The sequence below is a fragment of the Topomyia yanbarensis genome, chromosome 1 (genome assembly GCF_030247195.1).
Source record: "Topomyia yanbarensis strain Yona2022 chromosome 1, ASM3024719v1, whole genome shotgun sequence".
NCBI lineage: Eukaryota > Metazoa > Arthropoda > Insecta > Diptera > Culicidae > Topomyia > Topomyia yanbarensis.
In genome coordinates this window covers 74755337-74782811 of record NC_080670.1, presented here as the reverse complement: position 1 = coordinate 74782811, position 27475 = coordinate 74755337, and the positions used below count along the sequence as shown (strand labels likewise).

The 27475-nt window shown below is 44.1% G+C and overlaps 1 long non-coding RNA gene across 1 annotated transcript; it reads left to right on the top strand.

Moving 5' to 3' along the window:
• Nucleotides 1-11271: 11271 nt before the first annotated feature.
• Nucleotides 11272-12285, top strand: LOC131677952 (uncharacterized). Its single transcript, XR_009303499.1, has 4 exons — nt 11272-11420; nt 11479-11648; nt 11706-11787; nt 11843-12285. It is a non-coding gene; the product is annotated as an uncharacterized LOC131677952 (long non-coding RNA).
• The last annotated feature ends 15190 nt before the right edge of the window (nt 12286-27475 follow it).

Below are 27475 nucleotides of genomic sequence, written 5' to 3'. Positions count from 1 at the left end.
TACCCTTCCGAAAGCCAAACTGGTTGCTTGACAGACCGTCCGTACCTTCCGCGTACGGGGTGAGCCTGTTGAGGATGATCCTCTCAAGCAGTTTGCCAGTCGTGTCTATCAGACAGATTGGTCTGTACGCCGATGGGTCGCCTGGCGGCTTCCCGGGCTTCGGCAACAGCACCAGTTTCTGCCTTTTCCATCTATCGGGGAAACGGCACTCGTCAAGGCATCTCTGCATAGCTAGCCTGAACATGTTCGGGTTCGCTATGATCGTTGCCTTGAGAGCGTTGTTTGGAACTCCATCCGGCCCTGGAGCTTTGTTCATTGCTAGGGATTTAGCCACTGCGAGTAGTTCTTCATTCGTCACTGGAGCCACCATTTCGACCGTGCCCGCACTGTCTCGTAGTGCAGGTGGCCAGGGGCTTGTGGCTCGAGACGGGAAGAGTACTTCGATAATCGTTGCCAACCGGTCCGGAGACCGTTCTGGGGGTGAGGAGCCCCCTTTGGTCTTGGCCATCACAATCCGGTAGGCGTCACCCCACGGATTCGCGTTGGCACTCTCACACAGGTTGTCGAAACACGCTCTCTTGCTGCTTTTAATAGCCTTGTTAAGGGCTAATTTCGCAGCTCGAAACACTTCACGGCGGTTCTCTCTTGCATCCTCGGTGCGAGCTCTTTGCATCCTACGTCTAGCTCTGAGACAGGCTGACCGTAGAGCTGCAATCTCGGCACTCCACCAGTATACCGGGCATCTACCGTTTCTTGGCAGTGTTTTTCTCGGCATAGTGGCGTCGCACGCGCGTGATAGAACAGCTACCAGCGCATCCCCGCTTAGACTGTCGGTGTTGGCCTCCAGTCCCAGGGCCGCGGTGAAAGTTTCGCTGTCGAAGTGATTGGACTTCCACCCGCGTACCTGACAGGGATCTCCCGCCCTCGGATGCTGCACACCATAGTTGATCTTAAAGCGGATTGCTAAATGATCACTATGGGTGTAGCCTTCGTCTACCCTCCATTCCATGCCTGGAGCCAGACTCGGGCTGGCAAAGGTCAAATCAATCCACGCCTCCACTCCGTTTCTACGGAATGTACTAGCGGAGCCATCATTAGCTAGCACAGTATCGAGTTACGCAAACGCTTCCATTAGCGCTTGACCCCTGCTATTTGTACAGCGGCTGCCCCACTCCACTGCCCAAGCGTTGAAGTCTCCCGCTATTACTACCGGTTTCCGGCCCACGAGGTCCAACGAGAGCCTGTCGATCATCTGGTAGAACTGTTCTATTGGCCACCTTGGTGGGGCGTAGCAGCTGCAATAGAACACACCATTGATCTTGGCAATCGCCACACCCTCGGCGGAGGGGTGTATTACCTCTTGAACCGGGAACCTTCCCGTTGTGCAGATTGCCACCATTCCAGACCCGTCCGACACCCAATTGCCGTTGCCGGCAGGGATGCTGTACGGGTCTGATAAGAGGGCGACATCTGTCCTCGACTCCGAGACCGACTGCCACAGCAGCTGTTGGGCTGCTGCACAATGGTTAAGATTTAGCTGTGTGACTCTCACGGCTTCTTCTTATTTAACTCGCCGAAGGGACACGAAGGTCCGCCCATAGCATGTTTATGGGCTTGCTTCTTAGCGGTGCAGATAAGGCACTTATATGCCTTAGTGCACCCCCGCTCTTTATGCCCCTCCTCGCCGCATCGACGACATAGCTTGCTCCTGTCTATGCCTTTGCATTCGTAAGCTTTATGGCCGGATTCTAGGCACCGATAGCACCTGTCCACTGAAGGCGGCTGGGGTATACTAATAGGGCATACCGACCAGCCGATCTTCAGCTTCCCTTTCTCGGTTACCTTTTTGGCATCCGCATTCAGTAGCCTGAGGTAGGCTACTTGGGTGCCAGAGGGTCCGTCCCTCAATCGCACAGAGGCCCGCTCGATTGTGACGCCGCATTGCTCCTTGACGGCTGCGACGACGTCTTCTGCGGTCGTGAACTCGTCCAAGTGCTTGCACTGGAGAGTTGTTTCCGCACCTAGCGACCTGATTTGGGCGCCCTCACCAAGGACCTCTTGGGCCAAGGCCTTATATACTGCACTTGATTGTGCGCCTCGCTTCAGCACCAGGAGCATCTCTCCCGTATTGGTGCGTCTTACGCTACGCACATCCTGCCCAAGGGCCGAGAGACTTTCGGCCGCCTTCATCGATTTAAGGACATCGGCGTATTTGTCCTTGTCGGTTTTTAACCACAAGGCTTCGCCTCTGTCCTTGGCCTTCCTCGCAGGCCGCGGTACCTCCGGTTTCGGTGCCGGCTTTTTCTTGGTGACCAGCGTCCAGGGGTTTGAGCCCCCCTGCCCCGGTCGTGCCGGGTTGCTGGTACCATCGCTCTCCACAGCGAGGTCACTCTCGCCCTCGCTTACCTCACCCAGGCGGCGTTTGACCTTGACGGTTGCACGCCGAGTGGTGTCGGTTTTGGCACCCTCTCCTGGCGACTTCCTAGGGCGCTTCGCATTCGATGCCGTCTTGCGATTGCCCTTTCCTTTTCCCTTCGAGGGGAACTCGGTCGCCGCTCCGATCGACGTGGCTGCTCCGTAGAAGGTAAAGGCCACTGTCTGTGAACCTCTATTGACCTTCTCTCTTTCCTCCCTATTGGAGGCCACTGTCTGGGTTTCTCTGTCGGGCCTCTCCCGACATTCCACCCTCTCAACATATGCCTGCTGTTCCTGTCTTGCGACACAAACAGCTTTCCGGAGCTCCAGAAGGCTCAACTTCAACTCCTTGGCTATGTTCTGCTTTGCGCTAGCGAAGTCGATTATAGAATCGAGTTGCTTCGCTACTTTGCGCATCGCAGCTATTGGCCCCTCCGATGCATTGGTAGGGGTATTGCCTACCGCTGCTGGGGGGTCACTGGTGCTTTCGGGTGCAGCACTCATCGCTCCACTACTCTCCCCACGGGGGGGAGACCTCGCCAAACCACCTCTTGCGAAGGGGTTTGGCACCTCCGTCTGTTTGTTTTTATTTTTATTTGCCTCCATGTATAGTCCCACGAGTAGCGCGAGAAATATATGTCCGCCACGCCAGAGCTCCGCATTAGCGTGGTAAGGGACGCTTACTGTGGGGGTTGCCCAGGTACCCCACAGGCTCCGTTAACGATCGAGCATCTTTTTCACCCCCTCGATCACTCATCCCTCGGCACGGGTCGCTTCACGCCTTGGAATTGGGGTTATGCCCTACCTTGCTTTACGTGGTGATCTCGGCCCGGATCATCACAACCATCCTCCTTTACCAGGGCTTTGGACCTGTAGCTCTGGTTCTCAATAGTTCCATGTACGTATGTTATTACAGACGTGCTACTATTGAGATCCGTCATTCGCTAGCGGAGTTATGTATGTGTGTGTGTGTGTATGTGTGTGTGTATGTGACCAAAAATGTCACTCATTTTTCTCAGAGATGGCTGAACCGATTTTGACAAACTTAGTCTCAAATGAAAGGTGCAACGTTCCCATAGGCTGCTATTGAATTTCTAATGGATCCGACTTCCGGTTCCGGAATTACAGGGTGATAAGTACGAACACGCAGAAAATGTCGATTTTAATAAATTCTGCAATGAATGTATAAAGGTGAAAATTTTTCCAAAATATGACCACAACTGCTTCGATTTGTAGTATTAGGTCACTAACATCCATTCAAAGTCTATTTGGCCACATTGGCCACCATCCTCGGTTCCGGAAGCCCCGGCGGAAGTATCTAAATTCAGAATAACAGTCACATCGGTTTCTCGGAGATGGCTAGACCGATTCGACTAAACTTGGCCTCAAATGAAAGGTATTGCGTCCTCGTAAATGGCTATTTAATTTCATCCCGATCCGACTTCTGGTTCCGGAGTTACAGGTTGTGGCGTGCGATCACATAGCAAATTGTGATTCAAACCGATACTCCGATGAAAGCAAAAAAGGTAAAAATTTCGCTAAAATGTCTCTCAAACAACTTAAATTTGCTGTTCTAGGTCACCGACGGCCAACCAAACTTTCGTTGACTACATTAACCACCATAGACGGTTCCGGAAGTGCCCGGGAAAAGCGGCCATCTTTCAAAATTTACGAACTCACATCAGTTTCCCGGAAATGGTTGGGCCAATTTTCACAAACTTAGTCCCAAATGATAGCTATAATATCCCCATAGATGTCTATAAAATTTCGTACGGATCGCTTATATGGTTCCGGAAATATAGACTAAACCGTCCGGTCACATATGAAATTCCCATATAAGCCGGAGCTCAAATTTTTTTTCAAAGGGGGGGACCTCATGAAATTTCAGAAATCGAATTCGTATTTTTGATGCCAAACATCTTTAAAATGCATGAAACGTCGAGATTTTATGTTATCTCGAAAAAAAATTTTTTTATAAAAATCGACTTTTTGGGACTTTGCCGATTTTGCACCTTTTTTTCAGTTCAATATTACCGTGGCTGTTTTTTCTTTTTCAAAATTTTAGAACTCGAATAATGATTTATTTTCCTGTATATAGTTGTCATGTGATGTATAATAATAAAATGTAATATATGCATTTAAAAGCTTTTAATGAATATAAACAACGCAGAAATTCTCGTGTTCATGATTGAGAAATGCACAATTGCACCGCTAGGTGGATTAAAACAGGTTTTTAATTAATAAATCAAAGAATTTCTTGTTAAAGATAATTCTCAATAGTACAATTTGAATTTAATTTCGCTGTGTTACTAATTTTATTATTATTATTACCTTCGCAGCTACTTGTTAGAAGTTGTTCTAACTTTGAATTCGCTGTTAGTTCAGCGTACTTTTATAATTTGTTCATTTTTTTCTAGGGCGTTCCTGTTTTGCGCTTTACATCCTTAGTACATTCAAAATGCTTATTCCTATTCTTTCGCATGTTCTACTCTTTTATACTCTTCTTTAATAGCTTGCCTGCAATTTATATCCGTTTAGCTTCCATTCCTCTTCAGGGTTTACAGAGTGCTGCTCTTTTGGCTTGTCGTATGCCGAAACCGGTCTAATCAAATCTCTAAAGCTACTTGCTGCTTCGTGGGCCTGCAGCGGAACATTTTTCTGTTGTGTTCTGTAATGAGAGAGTAACTTTACAAAACGTACATTCTCTTATGTATTTACATTCCAACCTATGACAAGAAAAGACTACCAGTAATGCGATTTGGAGCCAGTACTTGGGAGGATTCATCTCTGATGGCATCATTATAGCTTCGTAAAACTGTCTTGGAAAGATATCATTTTGTTGTTCTTACTATGTTGAAAAGACAATATGGTTGATATAAATATGATATATTATATGATATCATTATTGACAAATTAAAACATGATATAATTTTTTTTTTATAATTTGTTCTAAGCGACATATATCAAAATTATATGATCATATGATATAAATATCAAATCGAGCAATAATTTTGATATATTTTTGATATGGTTTTCTGATCGGGTATACATGTAATTTATTAATTACTTCTTTTGATTTTGTAGTAGAAATTCAAATTACAGTAGCGGACATAAAATAGCACCAAGCCTATATTTTGCTTTCATATTAATTATCTCTGCCCATAATCGGAAGTCAGTCCCATAGAACATGGGACTGACTTACGATTATGGGCAGTGTATTTAAGGTACAATTTAATAAAAGTGCCATGAAAATTCATGACAGTAAACATTAGTGATCTTCATGTGTGCAATAATTTATCTGATTTGAACACTCGGAATACCAAGGGGGTAAAAAGTAATGCGGACTGCCAAGTTGATCAAAAAAATTGGAATGCTTACTTTGACCGGTCATATCTCAGCTTTTACTTAATCGTCTACACCACTGGAATAGTATGTCTTTTGTTAATACGTCGCAATAAAAATAGACGGTTCCGACAGCATAAGTCATTAAATTGACTTTACGCTTGTCCGGACATGTCGCAGACTGAGGTGATTCGCATTTAATGCCAAAAGATCCTGACTCCTGCATTGCAGAAGACAAAGAGCTAAGTAGCCGGGAAACTCTAAGCTTGTTCATTGACCCTACTTCACGCTTTTCTAAACTTTCTTACTTCAAATCCTTGCTCTTCCTTGAGTACTATGGCTCTTGATATTTGAAAAATACTTCACCTTCCAGTCCCTTGCTAATTATATGTCGTTACAATATAAAAAAGGAAAAAGATTGACTCACTATAAGTCGTTAATAAAAAAGAAAAAAAAATAGAAGAATAGAGTTGTCTACCGACAGTTATAGCAAAAAGAGCAAAACAAAGTCAGCGAAAAAAATGGGAACGCTCTTCGATTTTGCCAACATCCGGATACTGGAAAGAATCGAAAACCAGGAGAACAAACTAACGGCCAATTTCTTCACTGGATGAAAACCGACTTTCGCTGAAAACCAGTTTTCGGATTGCTGGTGGCCAATTAGCCGAAAATCGGTTTTCAACGAAAACCGATTTTCATCCAAGTGAGGAAATTGGCCGTAACTGTAGAAATGTTTCACATCAAAATTCTCGGCGAAGAAAAACAGTGAACTTACAGAAAGAATGTGGAACGTTCTGCACAGCGTATTATGGTTTGGTCACCAAGCTTCGTCAGTGTTCGAATAGCGAGGAACGCAGACATTCGAGGAGTGATCACCCGCCTAGCGGTGGAGAGTGAACGAGAGTACCAGTGCATGGAGGATGTGTTATATAAGATGATGTGAGTTGATTGTAATTTGTCATTGTTTTGCGAATGCTAGCTTTGTAATTTTTTGTGAACAAATTGATGTTAATGCCATGCTATATTTCACCCCAAGGAGAAAAATTGGGTAAACACCAAAATTTCTCACCAGAACGAACATTTTGGGTAAAAAACAGTCTTTGTACACGAAGGGCACAAAGTCATGAGTGCGTTTCAACTTCGTCTCATCAGAAACCGACACTAACTTTTTGTCGGAAAAGATTAGCGCCGGCTTAGCGCTAAATCCCTAAAACTTAAATACACTTAAAAACTTACTTTGTACCATGGCCATTCATGTACAAAGATTGGTTTTAACCAACAATTTTCGCCCTAGTGAGAAATGTTGGTGTTGACCCAATGTTTCTCCTTGGTGCGAAATATAGCATAGTGCTTTCGCACAGACCTGCTAAGCCAAGACAAGTTACGGCTTCACTGTGTCTTATCGGCATAAACAGAACTTCTGCTCGGACGGGACATCTAGTTAGACCAGTGGTTCGATTGAAACAGAAAGTGTGTTTTAGTTTTAGGGATTTAGCGCCAAGCCCGCGCTAATCTATTCCAACGAAAAGTTACACCCAAAACGAATCTTTGAGAGCGGAATTGATTTTTTTTCCGCTCTCGAACTGTCAGTGAAAAGCTCCCAAACGATGCGTTAGTGTTCAACCAACCTCATACCCCATAGCTACACGCTGTTGGCTCATGCAGTGCAGGGATAACTTGAATAACGCATACCATCGTCTTCATGCTGTCCCATTTGTGATAGCTGCTGCAATGATGAGAAGTTTATAAAGCTCATTCGAACGACTACTCATTATGTGTCGTTATGGCCTAAGGTGTAAAGTAGGCGTTTTAGCGAGTAGATGTTTGTCGGTTCCAGGCCCCTGATGCTACCCGTTAATTTTTTTTCTAGTAAGGTTTAGTTCCCAACACATACATACAAACCAAATATTAATAACAGCGGAGAAATGGTACAAAGCATAATGCGTCAATGACGATGCTGAAATACCGACGCACAGTGGCTGGAGGCTGGCTAAAACCTCAATATTGATATTTTATATTTTTCCTAAATTTCCCATGTATTGAATGATGTATATTCAAAATTTTATGATCATTGGATAAGAATACGGTTTTAATCATAAGTTTAAATGTTGCAATGTCCGGACTTTAAATTATTTTCATTGCCGAAGCCACAATTGCTCTGCTCACTTCAAATGCATGTTGCTCTTTTCATTTTGGTCCAATTTTAGTACAACTAGTTTCATTGTGTAGAGAAATGAAAGAGCTTGCTTAGCGAAAAAAATACATTCGGTAAATTTGCTTGAAACTATGACTTTTTCGGTTAAATATGTTTGAGGTGGTCAGATCAAAAATACTTTTTTCACTAATGTATTCTGTACAAATTTTGGAATCATTTCAGAACGGTCACATAGTATACATTCTATGGGAAATAACCTCTATTTTTCGAATATCATGGTCTCGTTCTGTGCCTAGGTGCGCAAAAAGGTTTAAGGAGATTTTGAAGCTTTGTTGTTGATGTGGAGGCGCATGGTGTTTTGTGTAAAACAGATAGACAATCTACAGTAAACCAACACGTTATACAATGGATTTAAAGTAGTGTTCTTCATTTTTTATGATATTGCTGACATTGGTGAACAGTAACAGAAAATTTATCATGAAAACGGGATCATAGTTATAAGAAAGGTTCAATGACACTGTATGGAAAAATGCATTTGATATTTTACGACTTTTGACATCAAAATGAGCTCAGCACCTTAAAATTAGCTTAAATTTTGATTTTCAGCCAAATTAGGTAACATTAGAGGTTTTGTTCGACTTTTGTTTGAAGATCCGCCACTGTGCGACGTGGTGGCGTGGAGGTAAACGATATTATCTCAGTCATCATTAGTGTGAGGCTTATATGTCATTTTACTACTGCACCAGTGTGTCGTCATGGTACGGGTAGTAAAGATGTGTTTTCACCGAATAGAAGTTTCTGGGTTCTAATCTAGAATCTGATATGAGATTTTTTTTACTAGAAGTTTCAGGTCACGAGCTATTTATAGCAGCGTAGAAAAGAACGAAACAAAACAAAATGCAATGCAGCAGCAATGATGAGATTGCTTGTGGTGGTTGGGTGGGGGGGGAATATGAGGTGTAGAAGAAAGATACGAAACCAAATACTAACAAAGTTTCTTTGTGTGTGAGTGTGTGTCATCGTTTTTTTTTCGTGAGCGTTGCGCTCATCTCGAATTGTACACGAACAGTTCAATGTTCAAAAAGGATTGCTTTTGGGAATGACATTGTGAGCCCAAAAACAGAAAATCTGAGTCTGCCGTTTTGGGTGTAGTTTTTTTCTTTCATAAAACGCTTATTTGACAAGGCATTTGCAAAAGTTTTTTTTACGCCGGGGTTTCTTTTTTACATAACATGTTACAAAAGTTCTTAAGACTATCACGTTATAATAATAAAAAATCAATTCCTAACGTATGCGGAATGAAATTTGGACAACGCTTCCAGCATTAAAACAAAAATGCAACCCTGTGCAAGGCACCATACTAAACGTCATACTCTAGGCACACTTATTTTAAACATCCAGTGTTAATTTCGACCCGCTAGTAGATACCACGTGACCAAAATGGCAGCGAACGTCTAATCTGGCACCTAGCTATTATGCCAAAAAGAAGTTTTGGCGCATTGGAGGATTATGGCATACTTTTTGTACAAAAGGCTGATAACCCTCCAAATGTACCACAACTGCGTCCAAATGAGGATTTGTGGAATAATTTGAAGCAGAGAGTATATGCCAATAATTTTCGACATAAAACTAACAAACATGATAGTCAAAATTAAGAAAGAAATTAAGAATATGCCAACATCAATTTTTTCAACTCCTTTGCAAAAAGATCCTGCAAACTGTCATAAACCTTTTCGAATGGGCTCAAATTTTTTTCTACATTAAGTTAATAAGCTGACAAATGTTTTCATATAGAGAGAACATTCAATAAAGAGTTTTGTACAAAAAATGCCTTTTGGATTTTGTCCAAATTTTATTCCGCATACGTTATTAGTAACACTGAGGATAATCATCATTTTTGAATATTTTTATTTATATTCTATTTTCTTCTATTTCATTGTAAACCTATTGATGTAGTCTTTGTTTATATTCCTTCCTTTATTTATATTGTTTAATCTAACTTAACTAACTGCGAAGAAATCTAAACTATTTGTGGGTAGCAAGGGATAAAAACTAGGAATATAGTGGGGATAATTATATCTGAATATTTATTGTTTTCAGGAAATGATAAATATGGCCCATGTATGTAATATCTCGTAAAGCGAGGATATCACGAACAGGAACATATGGCGCTTTTCTTCGGGCTCGTAAGGAGTTTATTAATTGGGATCTGGCCTCACGATATTCAGTGCAAGACCAAACAACATGTTCAATGTCATGGTAACCTTCTCCGCAATCACATTGATTATCTTCCGCGAGCCCAATACGGCGGATATGCGCATTCAACGTATAGTGGTTGGACATGAGCCTAGACATCACACAAATGATGTTTCGACTTACATCCAACCCTTTGAACCATACCTTCGTTCATAGTTTAGAGATAATCCCAGATCTCCATTGTCCCATGATGTTTGCCAACTAGTAAGCGTCCTCTTACGAAAAGTGCTATTAATTGCATTAAAAGCAATATGCCTTTCATAGATGTCACCGTCTAGCGCCCCTATTTTGGCTAAAGTATCCGCACTCTCATTTCCCGGTATGGAGCAATGAGCGGGAATCCACACTAAGGTAAATTGATAAGATTTATTTGTTAATTTTGTTATTCTCGTATCTTCTTAAAAAAACAGAGCGTGATTAATTGTGCTGAGGCTATCTGTGAGGATGAAATAATGGCTCGGGAGTAAAGTATCAATGATTTCCAGACTAGTGAACTGTTGCTAGTTCGACTGTGTAAACAGAGGCAACAAAAAGCTACTGTCGGTTTCTGATGAGACGAAGTCGAAACGCACCCATGACTTTGATGTTAATGTTAATGCCAAATAAATATTTGTAGGCGTCCGACGATGGCTGAAGAACCGTACTATGTCTAGCTGATTGTTGATATGGCCGATACGCAATTGTCATTTATTCTAGACTACGGCTCGGGCATATCGTTCGTTAGAGCAAATAAAGCAAAAACAACTAAATTTATAATCCAAATGAAAAATGCGACAAAACTAAATATGATCACGAAAATATCAGTACCTCAGATACAATACATTCAGAAATCCTATTGAACAATATAAAAATACCCTAAATGTTTCACATTGTAGGAAAAGATTTTCCGATTTAAACTGATGGAATTTTAGGAAGAGTGTAGCGTCATTGGTATCAGTTAAGAAATTAGGGTTAAGAAACACACTCCAACAAGAAACAATTAAGCGTACACACAGCAAGTCACACGCCCCTCGCACGCTTTGCGTCGATCGACTAAGGCGCCGCCGCAATTAATCAAGACGTCAACCATTCGGCTGTCAGTGATGTTTCCGCTAAAACCACACTATAGAAATTCACTTCGAAAAGCTGCCCGGTCCAGTTGACTGCACAAAGCACACGGTCATTCTCTAAACGGTGGACCGGCCTTATAGCACAACGGGAAGACAAAGCACGCTCGTAAGAGGCTGCATCACTGGGAAGATATTTTCACCAGGTTAGTCGCAAAATTGAAATTAAAAGAACGTGTACTCACAAGATCCGTCACTTCGCAGCAAAGCTTTAAAGTAAGGCCGCTACTCACAGCTAAACGGACCTAGCAGGGAAGATTATTAAGACCGCTCACTCGATTCACCCAATCCGCATGCGATAATCGGCATCTGGGGAATCAAATCTGTCGAAGCGGTGGAAACCACGAACACGCAGAGGAAGATCTGAAAGACAGGTTAGTTATCGGATGGTTCGCAAAGCGTGATCTAATCAGCACCAACTCGTTCCACAGCATAATAAGCGAGACAAAGTAAAACGGATCGAGTGCCCGTTGGGGAACACGTGGATCATTACGACACGACGGGGATCGAAAAGTGAGTAACACAACATATTGGTGAAATGACATTACTGACTCTTGTTTCCTGTCAGGGTCCCCGTTTTTATACATCGAACGAAGTCGTTCCGGTAATTGCGTGGTGAGAGATCCGTGACAAACGAGGTGAGCGACACCATCGTAAATACAGCACGTAAACTGCTGAGCCGTGAACGGCAGAGTTGCTGGAGGGACATTGGGCGCTCAGTCGACTACGTGAGGCACATCATAGCAGGCGTGGCCAGGATTAGAGGGCGTGCTTCTTCGGTTGGAAACGCGGTGGACCAACAAACTAACCCACCGATTTTCGTAACGGTTGATCAAAAGACACGGGACTGCTGCAAGACAAGCGTGGAGGACGAAGGGAAGTAACGTGACGTGTGTAGTGAGGGGCCCCCGCACAGGTGTAGTGAGTACATAGAATTAAGCATGCAATAGGCAGGAGAAAGAGGAAAGTGGATAAAAGGAGAGGAGAGAGAAGAGAGAATGAACAAGATGCAGTAGGTTAAGAATAAATGTAGTAGTTGGAAGATGTGTCGTTGTTTTGTTGGTGCGTTCAGCTTATTCCTTGTTTGGTGCTAGCGGCACAGCGGAGGCATGTTCACAGCCGAAGCAATAAAAAATTATTACACTGGCGCCCAACTAAAAACCCCACATTAGACACACATTATCGTTAGCATTGAGTTTTGTTTAGTTTAGTGATAGTTTTGTGAATTTTCACTCGAATTTTTTATGTTGCATTCGATTAGTGAAACCGATTTTGATTATGGATTATACGCACTTAATCGATGAGGAAATTGAGTACGAGTTGGCTTTGAGACATGTGGTTAACTTAGGACCAAAAACTCATCGCACGAAAGTGCAACTTTTGCAAAAAGCAATCCGAGAGGATGCAGCACGGAATGTGACACGGGACAGCGCAGAACACGCTATAAGTCCCACAGTAAACATGGAAAGGTGTCAAATCCAAATTTATGAATTACATAAGCTGGTTAGTGTCGCTCTTAGAGACGTAAATATAGAAATACTCGCGCAGCTTCGGTCGCGTATCGCACACTATCGATTCCGGTTAGCAATTTTGAAACCTCCGGATGGGTTCGCGGAAGCGCACAGTTCGCTTCGAACGCTAGTTAAAGTGATGGAATGTGATGTGAATAGTGTTCTAAACAGAGCAGTCACCCGAGTGGTGGACGGAAGTGGTGGAGGAAGAGAACAATTGGACATACCGATAGGCCGAAACAACGTCTCAAGAGCAAACGATAGCAGACAACACACCTCGTTACCTCCAACCAGCTCTCCACTAATACCAGGACATGGTAGCGGTTTGGCATGGCCGGACTTCACCGGAGCACGTTTCGATGGGAGCTCGCACTACCCCATTCCCATCCGGGAATCGGACAAACAACAGCAACATGAGAGGAGCGACGAGCGAACTTCAAGACCAGTCGCACCTGAATGAGGACAGGCGCATGCTGAAGGCAGTGCACAACTGGCCGTTCAAGTTTAGAGGAGAGAAGGACACCACATCACTGAACGTTTTTCTGGACAGGGTGGAAACTTTCGCCAGATCGGAAGGAATGAACGATGACACACTGCTAGCATAAATCAAGCATTTGTTGCAGGAGGACGCTCTTGATTGGTACGCTCGAGCTATGACGCAGCACAGATTAAACTCGTGGGAGGCATTCAAACGGGAAATTCGCAAGGAGTTTTTACCCAGCGGGTACGCGCAGATATTACGACTGGAGGCATGTTTTCGATTCCAGGGACTCAATGAGTCATTCGCCAAATATTATAGGGACATCGCAGCTCTCTTTCGTTTTGTAGAACCACCTATGCAAGAAGAGGAAAAGTTTTTCATCGTCAAGAAAAACATGAACGCGGACTACGCGGCGATCGTCACAGCAGCAAGACCAAAAACACTGCAGGAGATGGTTGAGGTCTGCACCAGCTACGACGAAACTAGACTGCTGTTGAGCAGGCAGCGACGTCTTCCTATACCGCACGGCGGATTGTTGGAACCAAACTTTGCAACGCCGACGGTTACACCAAAGCCAACGCACACCCCACAATATCAACCACGATTCAATCGAGTTCACGCGGTTGAGATGGAGGAAACCCTGGGAGACGTTAACAGGATACCGGAAAATCTGGCAGCAAGTTACGAGGTGGATCAGTCACATGGATGGGAAGATCCCTGGCAACTGAAACTAGATCAGCTAATGGACCAGGTCAGTGAAATGAAATTGCAATTATCAGCAAGAGAACCAAGACCAACCTTTCCACCATCGCAAAAAACAAACCCACCGGTGCAGCATCGGCAGTATATGCAACAACAAGAAATGCAAACACGACACGGGCAGCTTCAGCAACAGGTATTGCAACAGCACCAGCCACATCATGGGCCCTTCGCGCAGACAAAGGCACACCAACCGCGAAGCGAGGAGCCTTCACTGCAAGCACAGGGCGAAAGCACTTCTGATCACCGGCGCTTAGTGATGATTTGCTGGAACTGTGACGAGGAAGGACATCGGTTCATGGACTGTCCTAAGCCACAGGCGATATTATTCTGCTACAGATGCGGGAGGAAAGGATATTCACTGCGCAGCTGTTTCTCTTGCAGAACTGATGCGGGAAACGGAACAGCGGAGAACAGACAGTAGAGGGAAATGATTTTCCGCAGCAGCTCGAGAATCCCTCAACCATTCCAGAGTTTCAAAATATTAACTCAATTATCATCAATCCCGGACAGGACAACCGACCACATGCAGTAATTAGTGTAATGGGAAGAAAAATAACGGCATTGCTGGACAGCGGCGCGAATTGCTCGATTCTAGGAGGAATATATGCAAAGTTGGTCGACGACCTATCGTTGCGAAAAGGTATTGTCGAAGGAGTCATTAAAACAGCTGATGGGACGCGGCACAGGATCAGCACTTTTACCCGATTACCCATAGTATACAACAATCGCAATGACACGATTCCAGCACTTTTGGTACCCACGATTCCAGACTGTGTGATCCTAGGAATGAACTTCTGGGACAAATTCGGAGTAAAGGCGGTCTGTTGTGCAATGGAGACCGAAGTACAGGACACTGATCTGAAAGAAGACGAGACAATGAAGGAGCTGACCGTCGAACAACAACAGCAACTTCAACGTACGATTTCAATGTTCCCAAAGGCGAAAAACGGGAGGATAGGAAGGACCACCATGTATGAGCATCGTATTGATGTCGGACAGGCTACACCGCGCAAGCAACGCTACTATCCAATGTCTCCGTATGTACTGGAGGAGGTGAACAAAGAGATCGACAGAATGATTTCGTTGGACATAATCGAGGATGCACTTTATTCACCGTGGAACAACCCTTTAGTAGCGGTGAAGAAGAAGACAGGACAGCACCGCGTCTGCTTGGATGCGAGACACCTCAACTCAGTAATGGTGAATGAAGGCTATCCGATACCTCAAATATCCTCGATTCTGAACAATCTCGGCGGTTGCACTTATATCTCGTCAATAGATTTGAAGGATGCGTTCTGGCAATTACCACTACATCCGGATTCGAGACCGTTGACAGCTTTCACGGTTCCTTCAAGGGGACACTTCCAATTTAAGGTTGTTCCATTCGGCTTGTGCACGGCCAGCCAAGCTCTGGCACGTTTAATGACACGATTATTTGCTGACATGGAGCCTGAAGTATTCCACTATCTGGATGACATAATCATCTGTTCTAGGACTTTTGAGGAACACATTAAGACGCTAGAGGAGGTAGCAAACAGGTTACGACACGCGAACTTGACTATATCGACAGCAAAATCGAAGTTCTGCCGGCGCGAAATCAAGTACCTCGGATACATCCTAAACGAAAGCGGATGGAAAGTAGATGAGGACAAAATAGAAGGCATGGTTAGGTTCCCGATTCCGTCAAACAGAAAGGAAGTTCAAAGGTTTCTGGGTCTATGCAACTGGTATCGCTGATTCATTGTGGACTTCTCAAAAATTGCTGCGCCAATCACGGAGCTAACAAAGACGAAAGCCAAGTTCCAATGGAACTCGCAAGCAGAACAGGCCTTCCTGAAACTGAAAGCAGCGTTGGTATCTGCACCGGTATTGGCCATGCCAGATTATACGAAACCGTTTTCGATTGCGTGTGATGCCAGCGACGTAGCGATTGGTGCAGTGCTGACACAGGAGATAGAGGGAGAAGAGCACCCCATCTGCTATTTTTCTCAAAAGCTGTCATCGTCCGAGAAGAAGTACTCCGTCACGGAGAGGGAATGCTTAGCTGTAATCCGCGCGATTGAGAAATTCCGAGGATATATTGAAGGCATACGGTTTACGGTGTACTGTGATCACGCAGCGTTGAGTTATCTAAGGTCGATGAAAAACCCGACGGCGCTAATGAGTAGATGGCTGTTGAGACTGAACGCTTACGACTTTGAGATCAAATACAGGAAAGGAAGTGTCAACGTTGTACCGGATGCGTTGTCAAGGATTGTTGCCAATATGGTGTTCGCGACAGAAGAAATCAAAGACAGTTGGTATAAGAGCCTTCAAGAGCGCATTGCAGAAAACGGCGATAGCTTTCCGGACTTTCGTCTGACTGGAGGTGAGCTGTACAAAAACTGTTTGTGCAAGGACGAGATGGGAAACACGATCCACAGATGGAAGAAAGTCGTTCCGAACGAAGAACGAATCGAGATCATAAAAGGGTTCCATGATTCTCCGACGGCTGCGCATCTGGGATTTCACAAAACCGGGCAGAAGATACAGTCTCACTTCTACTGGCCAAAAATGCAACTGGAAATCAGCAAGTACATACGAAACTGCGATGCGTGTAAGGCCAGCAAGGCTCCGAACGTACAGATGATGCCAACGATGGGGAAGCTGAAACCGGCCAGACTGCCATGGGAACTGATTTCGATGGACTTCGTAGGCCCACTACCCCGATCGAAGCGAGGGAATACAGTGATACTGGTTATCGTGGATTGGATTACGAAATACATTATTGTGCACCCAATGCGCAGCGCAGATTCAGTGAAGATGACGGAATTCCTGGAGAGGGAGGTATTTCTGAAATTTTCACGCCCTCGGATAGTCCTGTCCGATAACGGAAAGCAGTTTCAGTCATTAGCATTAAAATCACTGCTGTCACGACACAACATCATCCATGTGCAGACGGCGTTCTATTGTCCAATGGTCAACAACACCGAAAGGGTCAACAGAGTCTTAGTAACATGTATACGTTCCCTGTTAGATGGAGATCACCGAGAATGGGACGAGCAGCTCCCAGCAATCACCGCAGCTATCAACAGTGCCAAACATGATGCGACCGGCGTAAGTCCACACGCTGCAAATTTTGGCAGAGACCTGATTCTCCACACGGATCTGTACAAGCAACAAGAACTAAACGATCAGGATGACCCGAAGGTGGCACAGGACATGCGGTTATCGAAGATTAGGCGAATTCAGCAGTTCATCGCACAACGCATACGAAACAATCACGAAAAGACAAAGCAGCGTTACGATCTCCGTAAGCGAGCAGCATCATTCAAGGTGGGGGACCTTGTGTGGCGAAGAACATTCGGCCTGTCCTCAAAGGCGGACCATGTCAACCAAAAACTGGATCCGAAGTTCACACCGGCCATCATAAAGGAAACCCTCGGAGCCAACCTATATTTGCTGGAGGATGTGCTAACCGGAAGGAAGGGCAGATACCATGCGAAGAACATCAAGGCAGATTAGAGAAAAAATACTCATCTATGTCGGCGGGCTTCAGCCTGCTAACCATGAGCAATGTGCTCCAAAAATACCGTTAGCCGATCGGGACAAATCGTGCCCTGTCATGGTGTGGTGAGCAATAACTTCTTTCAAACTACCTCCCCACCATGGCACACCAGCCAGCGTCAAAGGGATTCGAAGAGCTGTCTAGGAAGTCCCATGACAACATGCCGTTAGCGAATCGGGAGAAAACGCACGTCGAGAAGCAGAAGCCTCCAGCAGGCACGCCGTTAGCGAATCGGGAGAAAACGCACGTCGGAAGCAGAAGCCTCCAGCAGGCATGCCGTTAGCGAATCGGGAGAAAACGCACGTCGGAAGCAGAAGCCTCCAGCAGGCACGCCGTTAGCGATTCGGGAGAAAACGCACGTCGGAAGCAGAAGCCTTCAGCAGGCACGCCGTTAGCGATTCGAGAGAAAACGCATTTCGAGAAAGCAGAAGCCCACAACAGGCGCGCCATTTCCGAACGAGAGAAATCGATCAGCGAGCACGCGAGCGCAACAGGAAGGAAAGCAGGCAACCGCAAACTAGAGACGGAACTTTCGGAGCGAATCTCGGGAAAACCTTGAGCCGTTGCACAGGGGTACAGGTCGACGAAGGCGGACCCCTCTGGACTCCTCAGACATAGCAAAAGTCAATCTCATAGGTAAGCTGCTTCATGGTGACACATCAAACCAAGTTATAGACCTCAGTCACTGGCGCAAGCGCGCGAGCATTGTTCGGAGCGAGCAAAACCATACAGCGGATGGAGCAGAGCAAACCAGGACAACAATTGAACACAGCAGACCGTGGCGAAGCGGAATCACCAACGGACACACACCGCTCATAGCGGGGATTTCGAGCATGACGAAGCCAAGCACAATACTCTCCTCACAACCTGCCAACTCCTGCTGCCTACACAACGTTCCAGCGTTTACCGTTCTCGATACGGGAGAAATCGAAGTACGAGTGTTTACGACACGCAAGCCTCCACGGGCAAGCTGTTTGTCAGAGCGAGAGAAACTGACACAGTTCACGAATCAAAACGATGACGGAACGAGAAATTCGGACAAGTTAACCAGCTATGAGCAACACCAGCGACGATAAAATAGAAAAGCCACTCAAAACAATATGCTTCGCGGAATCAAATTAACCACTTCCTGGATTGGTGTCGGACTTTGGTCAGATCCAGTGCTAACAAGATCCATACGATCGGAGGGAACTCAATTGTAGCAGGGGCCCTCATGAAAATCAAAAGAAACGCGATTCTGGGCGCGGTAAAACCCTTGCTATGGACGCATGACGTCCTAGGAACTAAATACCCCTTTGCCTGCGCAATTGTCAACCCCACACAAATAAAACTATCACTTGTAAATTGTAGCTTCTCGTAATTTAATGATAATCTTACTAGTTTAGTGCTATAATTAGTATTGATTAGAGCCTGTTGAGCCGTAGTGGGGGATGTACAGAGAAGTAGGGATAAAAACTCAGTCGGAGACATTTTGCCAAAAGTTGTTTGGTGTTTGTGATCGCAAATTCTACCAGAACTCGCTGGTGCATATTTTGTTTTGTGTAAATGGAGAATACGTTTAGAGAACTTTGGCAGGCATAGTAGCTTGCGGATCATAGTTTGTGATATGTTACTTGTTGAACTTGTAGTTCGAGCAAGTCCCCTTCTGAGCGATCCACCGTCTCTGACCGACTTTTTGCAGTAAAAGTTGTTTTAGAATTTTTCATGCATCTGTAGCTACGATGCATGAAAAATTCATCCGCTTCGGTAATGTTGTGTAGCGTCATTGGTATCAGTTAAGAAATTAGGGTTAAGAAACACACTCCAACAAGAAACAATTAAGCGTACACACAGCAAGTCACACGCCCCTCGCACGCTTTGCGTCGATCGACTAAGGCGCCGCCGCAATTAATCAAGACGTCAAACATTCGGCTGTCAGTGATGTTTCCGCTAAAACCACACTATAGAAATTCACTTCGAAAAGCAGCCCGGTCCAGTTGACTGCACAAAGCACACGGTCATTCTCTAAACGGTGGACCGGCCTTATTTTTTTTTTTCCATACGTTTATTTGACACGGCATTTGCAAAAGTCCCGACTTACATCCAATCCTTTGAACCATGCCTTCGTTGATACTTTAGGGATAATTGAGTGTAGCCATCGTCCCATATCTCCATTGTCCCAAGATGTTTGCCAACTAGCAAGTGTCCTCTGTCGAGAAGCGTTATAAAATTCATTGTAAGCGATGGGTCTTTCATATATTTCACCATCTAGTGCACCAATCTTGGCTAAATTATCAGCTTTCTCATTTCCCGCAATAGAGCAATGGGCGGGGAGCCACACTAGGGTAAATTTATAACATTTTCTTGTTAGGTTACTCAGAGATTCTCGTATCTTCCCCAAAAAGAATGGATCTTGATTATCAATCCTCTTTGAGCGTAGAGCTGCAATTGTGCTGAGACTATCAGTGAGGATAAAGTAATGGTTCGGGGGTAAAGTATTAATTATTTGCAAACTATAGTGAACTGCTGCTAGTTCCGCTATATAAACAGAGGCGGGTTCTGCAAGTTTGAGAGAAATTGAAAAATTATTGTTGAAAATACCGAAACCAGTGGCCTCACTGATTCGTGACCCATCAGTGTAAAACATTTTAAGGCAGTCTATGTGTTGATATTTACTTGTGAATATTTTAGGGATCTCCCGCGAGCGTAGATGATCCGGAATTCCACGAATCTCTGCTTGCATGGACGTGTCGAAGAATAAAGTGGATTCAGGAGTATCTAGTATATTGACGTATGTGGAAACATACCTAGCAGGCGTTATTTCTTGTGACATGTGATTGAAATACACTGTCATGAATCTGGTTTGGGGTTGGAGCTCAACAAGTCTTTCAAAATTTTTAATTACCAGTGGGTTCATAACCTCACATCGAATAAGTAAACGAGAGGAGAGATCCCAGAATCGGTCTTTTAAAGGAAGAACTCCCGCTAGTACTTCAAGACTCATCGTATGGGTCGACTGCATGCAACCTAGGGCAATTCGTAAACAACGATACTGTATCCGTTCCAGTTTAATAATGTGAGTGTTCGCAGCTGAACGGAAACAGAAGCACCCATATTCCATTACTGAAAGTATTGCTGTTTGATCCATGATCCAGTTATTGTTCGCAGAAAATTTATCCTTTGTTGGCATTTCGTTATTAGATATCTAATGTGGCCTCCCCATGTGCCTTTAGAATCGAACCAAATTCCAAGGTATTTAAAAGTCAGGACTTGGGCTATCGTTCTACCAACCAACTGGAGCTGAAGCTGAGCCGGATCACGCTTCCTTGAGAAAACGACCAACTCTGTTTTCTCCGTAGAGAAATCGATGCCCAGTTTTAAAGCCCAAATTGATAAATTATCCAAGCTACTTTGCAATGGTTGTTGTAAATTTATATCTTTTGGTCCTGTGGCAGAAACCACCCCATCATCTGCAAGTTGTCTTAGAGTGCATGGGCTGACAATACAATTATCAATGTCATTCAAGTAAAAATTATAGAGAAGGGGGCTTAGACAAGAGCCTTGTGGGAGGCCCATGTAACTTATTCTGAGTGTCGCCATATGAAAAATGCATGTGCTTTTCTGACAATAAATTGTATAGATAATTATTTAATATCGGTGAAAGACCACATTGATGTAGCTTCTCCGAGAGAACATCAATGGAGACTGAGTCGAATGCTCCTCTTATGTCTAAGAACACAGACGCCATTTGTTCTTTTTTGCGTAAGCGAGTTGGATTTCTGACGAAAGTAGCGCCAGGCAATCATTCGTTCCCTTTTCTCTCCGAAAACCAAACTGGGTATCTGAGAGCAAGCCGTTCACCTCAACCCAATTGTCGAGACGTCGTAGGATAATTTTTTCCAACAATTTCCTGATGCAGGATAGCATTGCAATCGGTCGATACGAGTTATGATCGGAGGCTGGTTTTCCCGGTTTTGGAATGGCGATAACTCTCACTTGTCTCCAGTCACGCGGGACAATATTCTGCTCAAGAAACTTGTTGAATAAATTCAACAAGCGTCTTTTTGCTAGGTCAGGCAGATTCTTCACCAAGTTGAATTTAATTCTGTCTAGTCCGGGAGCATTATTGTTGCATGAGAGGAGTGCAATTGAAAATTCCATCATTGTCAAAGGCGAATCTATGAAATCGTTACTTGTGGGAGCATCGCGAATGATTTTCTGCGCAGGAGCAGAATCTGGACAAATTTTCTTGGCAAAATTAAATATCCAACGATTCGAAAAATCTTCGCTTTCATTAGTCACGTTACGATTCCTCATTCTTCTGGCTGTGTTCCAAGGAGTACTCATTGATGTTTCTCTTGACAAGCCATCAAAGAAGCGTCTCCAATAACTAGACTTTTTGGCACGACGGAGACTGTCAAATTTGTTTTGCAAAATGAAATAATTTTCAAAGTTCTCACGTATACCCCCTTTCTGTTTCATAACTTCTTTGTAGGCAACTTGTTTAGCTTCATATGCATCAGAGCACTCTTTGTCCCACCAAGGATTAGGGGGCCGTCTATTTATTGTCATTCCAGGATTGCATTTCGTTTGGGCTTGTTCTGCTGCTTCAATAATTAAACCCGCTAGGAATTCATATTCTTCGGTAGGGGGTAGCTCTTCTGTCGAAGCAAGAGAAGTGGAAATTAATGTTTCGTATGTTTTCCAATCAATATTTCGTGTTAAGTCATAAGGAACATTGATTGAATTCGTAAGGCCTAATTCACTGTTAATTGAAACAGCGATTGGCAAATGATCGCTACCGTGAGGATCAGGTACAACCTTCCACGTGCAATCTAACCGAAGTGATGTCGAGCACAGAGATAGATCTAATGCACTTGGACGTGCAGGAGGTCTGGGGATGCGTGTTGTTTCGCTAGTATTTAAAACTGTCATATTAAATTCGTCACAAACATTGTATATCAAAGAGGATCGATTATCATTGTAGAGGGAAGTAGGGATAAAAACTCAGTCGGAGACATTTTGCCAAAAGTTGTTTGGTGTTTGTGATCGCAAATTCTACCAGAACTCGCTGGTGCATATTTTGTTTTGTGTAAATGGAGAATACGTTTAGAGAACTTTGGCAGGCATAGTAGCTTGCGGATCATAGTTTGTGATATGTTACTTGTTGAACTTGTAGTTCGAGCAAGTCCCCTTCTGAGCGATCCACCGTCTCTGACCGACTTTTTGCAGTAAAAGTTGTTTTAGAATTTTTCATGCATCTGTAGCTACGATGCATGAAAAATTCATCCACTTCGGTAATGTTGTGTAGCGTCATTGGTATCAGTTAAGAAATTAGGGTTAAGAAACACACTCCAACAAGAAACAATTAAGCGTACACACAGCAAGTCACACGCCCCTCGCACGCTTTGCGTCGATCGACTAAGGCGCCGCCGCAATTAATCAAGACGTCAAACATTCGGCTGTCAGTGATGTTTCCGCTAAAACCACACTATAGAAATTCACTTCGAAAAGCAGCCCGGTCCAGTTGACTGCACAAAGCACACGGTCATTCTCTAAACGGTGGACCGGCCTTATTTTTTTTTTCCATACGTTTATTTGACACGGCATTTGCAAAAGTCCCGACTTACATCCAATCCTTTGAACCATGCCTTCGTTGATACTTTAGGGATAATTGAGTGTAGCCATCGTCCCATATCTCCATTGTCCCAAGATGTTTGCCAACTAGCAAGTGTCCTCTGTCGAGAAGCGTTATAAAATTCATTGTAAGCGATGGGTCTTTCATATATTTCACCATCTAGTGCACCAATCTTGCAATTGAAAATTCCATCATTGTCAAAGGCGAATCTATGAAATCGTTACTTGTGGGAGCATCGCGAATGATTTTCTGCGCAGGAGCAGAATCTGGACAAATTTTCTTGGCAAAATTAAATATCCAACGATTCGAAAAATCTTCGCTTTCATTAGTCACGTTACGATTCCTCATTCTTCTGGCTGTGTTCCAAGGAGTACTCATTGATGTTTCTCTTGACAAGCCATCAAAGAAGCGTCTCCAATAACTAGACTTTTTGGCACGACGGAGACTGTCAAATTTGTTTTGCAAAATGAAATAATTTTCAAAGTTCTCACGTATACCCCCTTTCTGTTTCATAACTTCTTTGTAGGCAACTTGTTTAGCTTCATATGCATCAGAGCACTCTTTGTCCCACCAAGGATTAGGGGGCCGTCTATTTATTGTCATTCCAGGATTGCATTTCGTTTGGGCTTGTTCTGCTGCTTCAATAATTAAACCCGCTAGGAATTCATATTCTTCGGTAGGGGGTAGCTCTTCTGTCGAAGCAAGAGAAGTGGAAATTAATGTTTCGTATGTTTTCCAATCAATATTTCGTGTTAAGTCATAAGGAACATTGATTGAATTCGTAAGGCCTAATTCACTGTTAATTGAAACAGCGATTGGCAAATGATCGCTACCGTGAGGATCAGGTACAACCTTCCACGTGCAATCTAACCGAAGTGATGTCGAGCACAGAGATAGATCTAATGCACTTGGACGTGCAGGAGGTCTGGGGATGCGTGTTGTTTCGCTAGTATTTAAAACTGTCATATTAAATTCGTCACAAACATTGTATATCAAAGAGGATCGATTATCATTGTAGAGGGAACCCCACAATACTCCGTGCGAGTTGAAGTCTCCCAGTATCAGACGCGGAGCAGCCATGGATTCCACTACCTCGAAAATTTGACGTTGTCCAATTTGAACTTTGGGAGGTATATATATAGAAGCGATAGACATGTCTTTGCCTTTAATATTCGTTTGGACTGCTACAGCCTCAATGCCAGCAATCATGGGGATGGTAATTCTATAGAAAGAATAGCACTTTTTAATTCCTAGAAGCACTCCTCCATATGGGGTGTCTCGGTCTAGGCGAATAATGTTGAAATCATTTAAGTTGAAATTAATGTTTGAGGTAAGCCATGTTTCACATAGAGCAAAAGCATCGCATTTTAAATTATGCAGTAAAATTTTTAAAGAATCAATTTTTGGTATGATACTTCTGCAATTCCACTGTAAAACAGTGATGGAGTCTTTCGCCTTAGGAGTTGAATTAACCATTGAAGGATATAATTGCTGCAAGGATGGGCCATTGAGCAATCAGCTGCTCTAAAAATGTTCTAATTGTTGGGAGGAAAGCTGAAAGTATACTCTTTAGTGGTTCAGAAATATTGAATGCTTTAAAAATCCAATCAACAATTTCAGAAAATTTCAATAATCCTATCCCCGGCTGAGGCTCAGAGGAAGTCGAAATTTTATTATTTCCAGTAATGGTGTTCTGTTTGGATTGTACGTTCCCAAAACCGGGTGGAATTGATTTCGGTTTTGAATCGGAATTTTTCGGTTTTGGGCGCAGTTTATCTATTGGTGGAGAAATTTTAAGGCCCTTGCTTGGCAGCTTGGGAAAAGAAGACTGTTTTCTTTTTCTGGAATTTCCGGGTAAAACAAATGATGTACCTTCGCACGCTCCGTCGGAGTCAGACTGTTCCGAAAATAGAGATGTGTAAGTGTTTTCTAAGAAGATGGGTTTAGGGGTAGCATTTTTCAACATTTCTGCATAGGAGCGCTTAGACCTCTCCTTCAAGAATCGTTTAATTTTATCCTCGCGCAATTTATAAATGGGGCATGCAGGGAGCTCATGCGAGTTTTTTCCGCACATTAAACATTTTTCTGAATTTTCATTGCATGTATCCTCTTGATGAGAACCCCCACATTTGCCACACCGTGCCTTATTGGAACAGTAAGTATCTGTGTGGCCAAGCTGTTTAAAATTAAGGCAATTCATTACACGAGGGATAAAAAGGCGAACAGGGAGACGAATCTTATCGATAATGACATAGTTGGGCAGCGCAGACCCAGCGAAAGTCACTCGAAACGAGTCAGACAGTCGATAAACTTTTTTATCTCCTTCGTGTGATACTGAATGCAATTGCTTGCATTCAAGTATCTTTACGTCTTTAAGTATGGTGTCTTTGAAACGACCAACCCCATGCTTAATTATGTCATCAACAGTCAAACTCGATTCTGTGATGACCCCATCAATTTCAATTTCCTTTGAAGGAATATACGCTCTATACTCACGCGTAAAAAGCTCGCAAGAAGCAATTGCATTGGCTTGTTTGAGACTACCAACGACAATTCGTATTTTATTTTTATTAACTTTAACGATCTCTTTTACATCCGAGAATCGCGAAGTCAAATCTTTCGAAATTTGAATGATATTTAGCGCCTTTACTTTACGCCTAATAAACACAATCCATGGTCCCGTTGACGACTCTGGGTAAATTTTAATTCTACTCGGGTTTACATTTTCAACAGGCTTAGGGGGAGGGTCTGTTACTCGTTCTCCCATCTCTTCATCCATTTTACCTAGCAAGAAAAACTATCACAAAAAGGAATGAAAAATATACCTGTTATACCGGTAGAACACACCTCATGTGTTACGTTGTAAACTCGGTGCCCGTTGTTTGACAATGTGACACTTGCTGTCCTACTTCGTCGCGTTGCTTCTTCAGTAGAGAAATAGGCCTACCTGCAACACTTCAAAACTCTCTCCGGCTAAGCTGCTCGTCGGTATCACCACCACCAACGCGCTCTCTCCGTTTCCACCACCGCGGTAGACAAATGTGGCTACCTGTGGCTTGCTGCGAAAATCCCACTGTCGATGCGGCACTTTTCGGTGCCACTTGTTTTCCTTATTCGTCGTACCACTTCTGCGGTAGACAAATAGAGCAAATGGGTCTACCTGTGACGCTTCCCCTCTCGTCGATTAGAATTGCTCGACGACACCAATACAAAATATTTTTCTGTGTGTACAGACACGATCACTGTCGATTTCTGCCACCGTGGTAGGCAAATTCGTCAACCCGCGGTTTGCTGTCAAAACACCACTTGTCGAGGATGCTGTTGACCACGCCTCCGACGTATCAACTGTCGACTCACACTTAACAAACTGGTCTCTCTCTCCCACAAAAACGCATACAGCGTATCACACTCCGTCACTCTCTCCAGAACAAAACCTTCCACCTGGAGGCACAACCGTCTCGGCCGGTTGCAAAAACTGTTATGGTGGACCGGCCTTATAGCACAACGGGAAAACAAAGCACGCTCGTAAGAGGCTGCATCACTGGGAAGATATTTTCACCAGGTTAGTCGCAAAATTGAAATTAAAAGAACGTGTACTCACAAGATCCGTCACTCCGCAGCAAAGCTTTAAAGTAAGGCCGCTACTCACAGCTAAACGGACCTAGCAGGGAAGATTATTAAGACCGCTCACTCGATTCACCCAATCCGCATGCGATAATCGGCATCTGGGGAAGCAAATCTGTTGAAGCGGTGGAAACCACGAACACGCAGAGGAAGATCTGAAAGACAGGTTAGTTATCGGATGGTTCGCAAAGCGTGATCTGATCAGCACCAACTCGTTCCACATCATAATAAGCGAGACAAAGTCAAACGGATCGAGTGTCCGTTGGGGAACACGTGGATCATTACGACACGACGGGGATCGAAAAGTGAGTAACACAACATATTGGTGAAATGACATTACTGACTCTTGTTTCCTGTCAGGGTCCCCGTTTTTATACATCGAACGAAGTCGTTCCGGTCATTGCGTGGTGAGAGATCCGTGACAAACGAGGTGAGCGACACCATCGTAAATACAGCACGTAAACTGCTGAGCCGTGAACGGCAGAGTTGCTGGAGGGACATTGGGCGCTCAGTCGACTACGTGAGGCACATCATAGCAGGCGTGGCCAGGATTAGAGGGCGTGCTTCTTCGGTTGGAAACGCGGTGGACCAACGAACTAACCCACCGATTTTCGTAACGGTTGATCAAAAGACACGGGACTGCTGCAAGACAAGCGTGG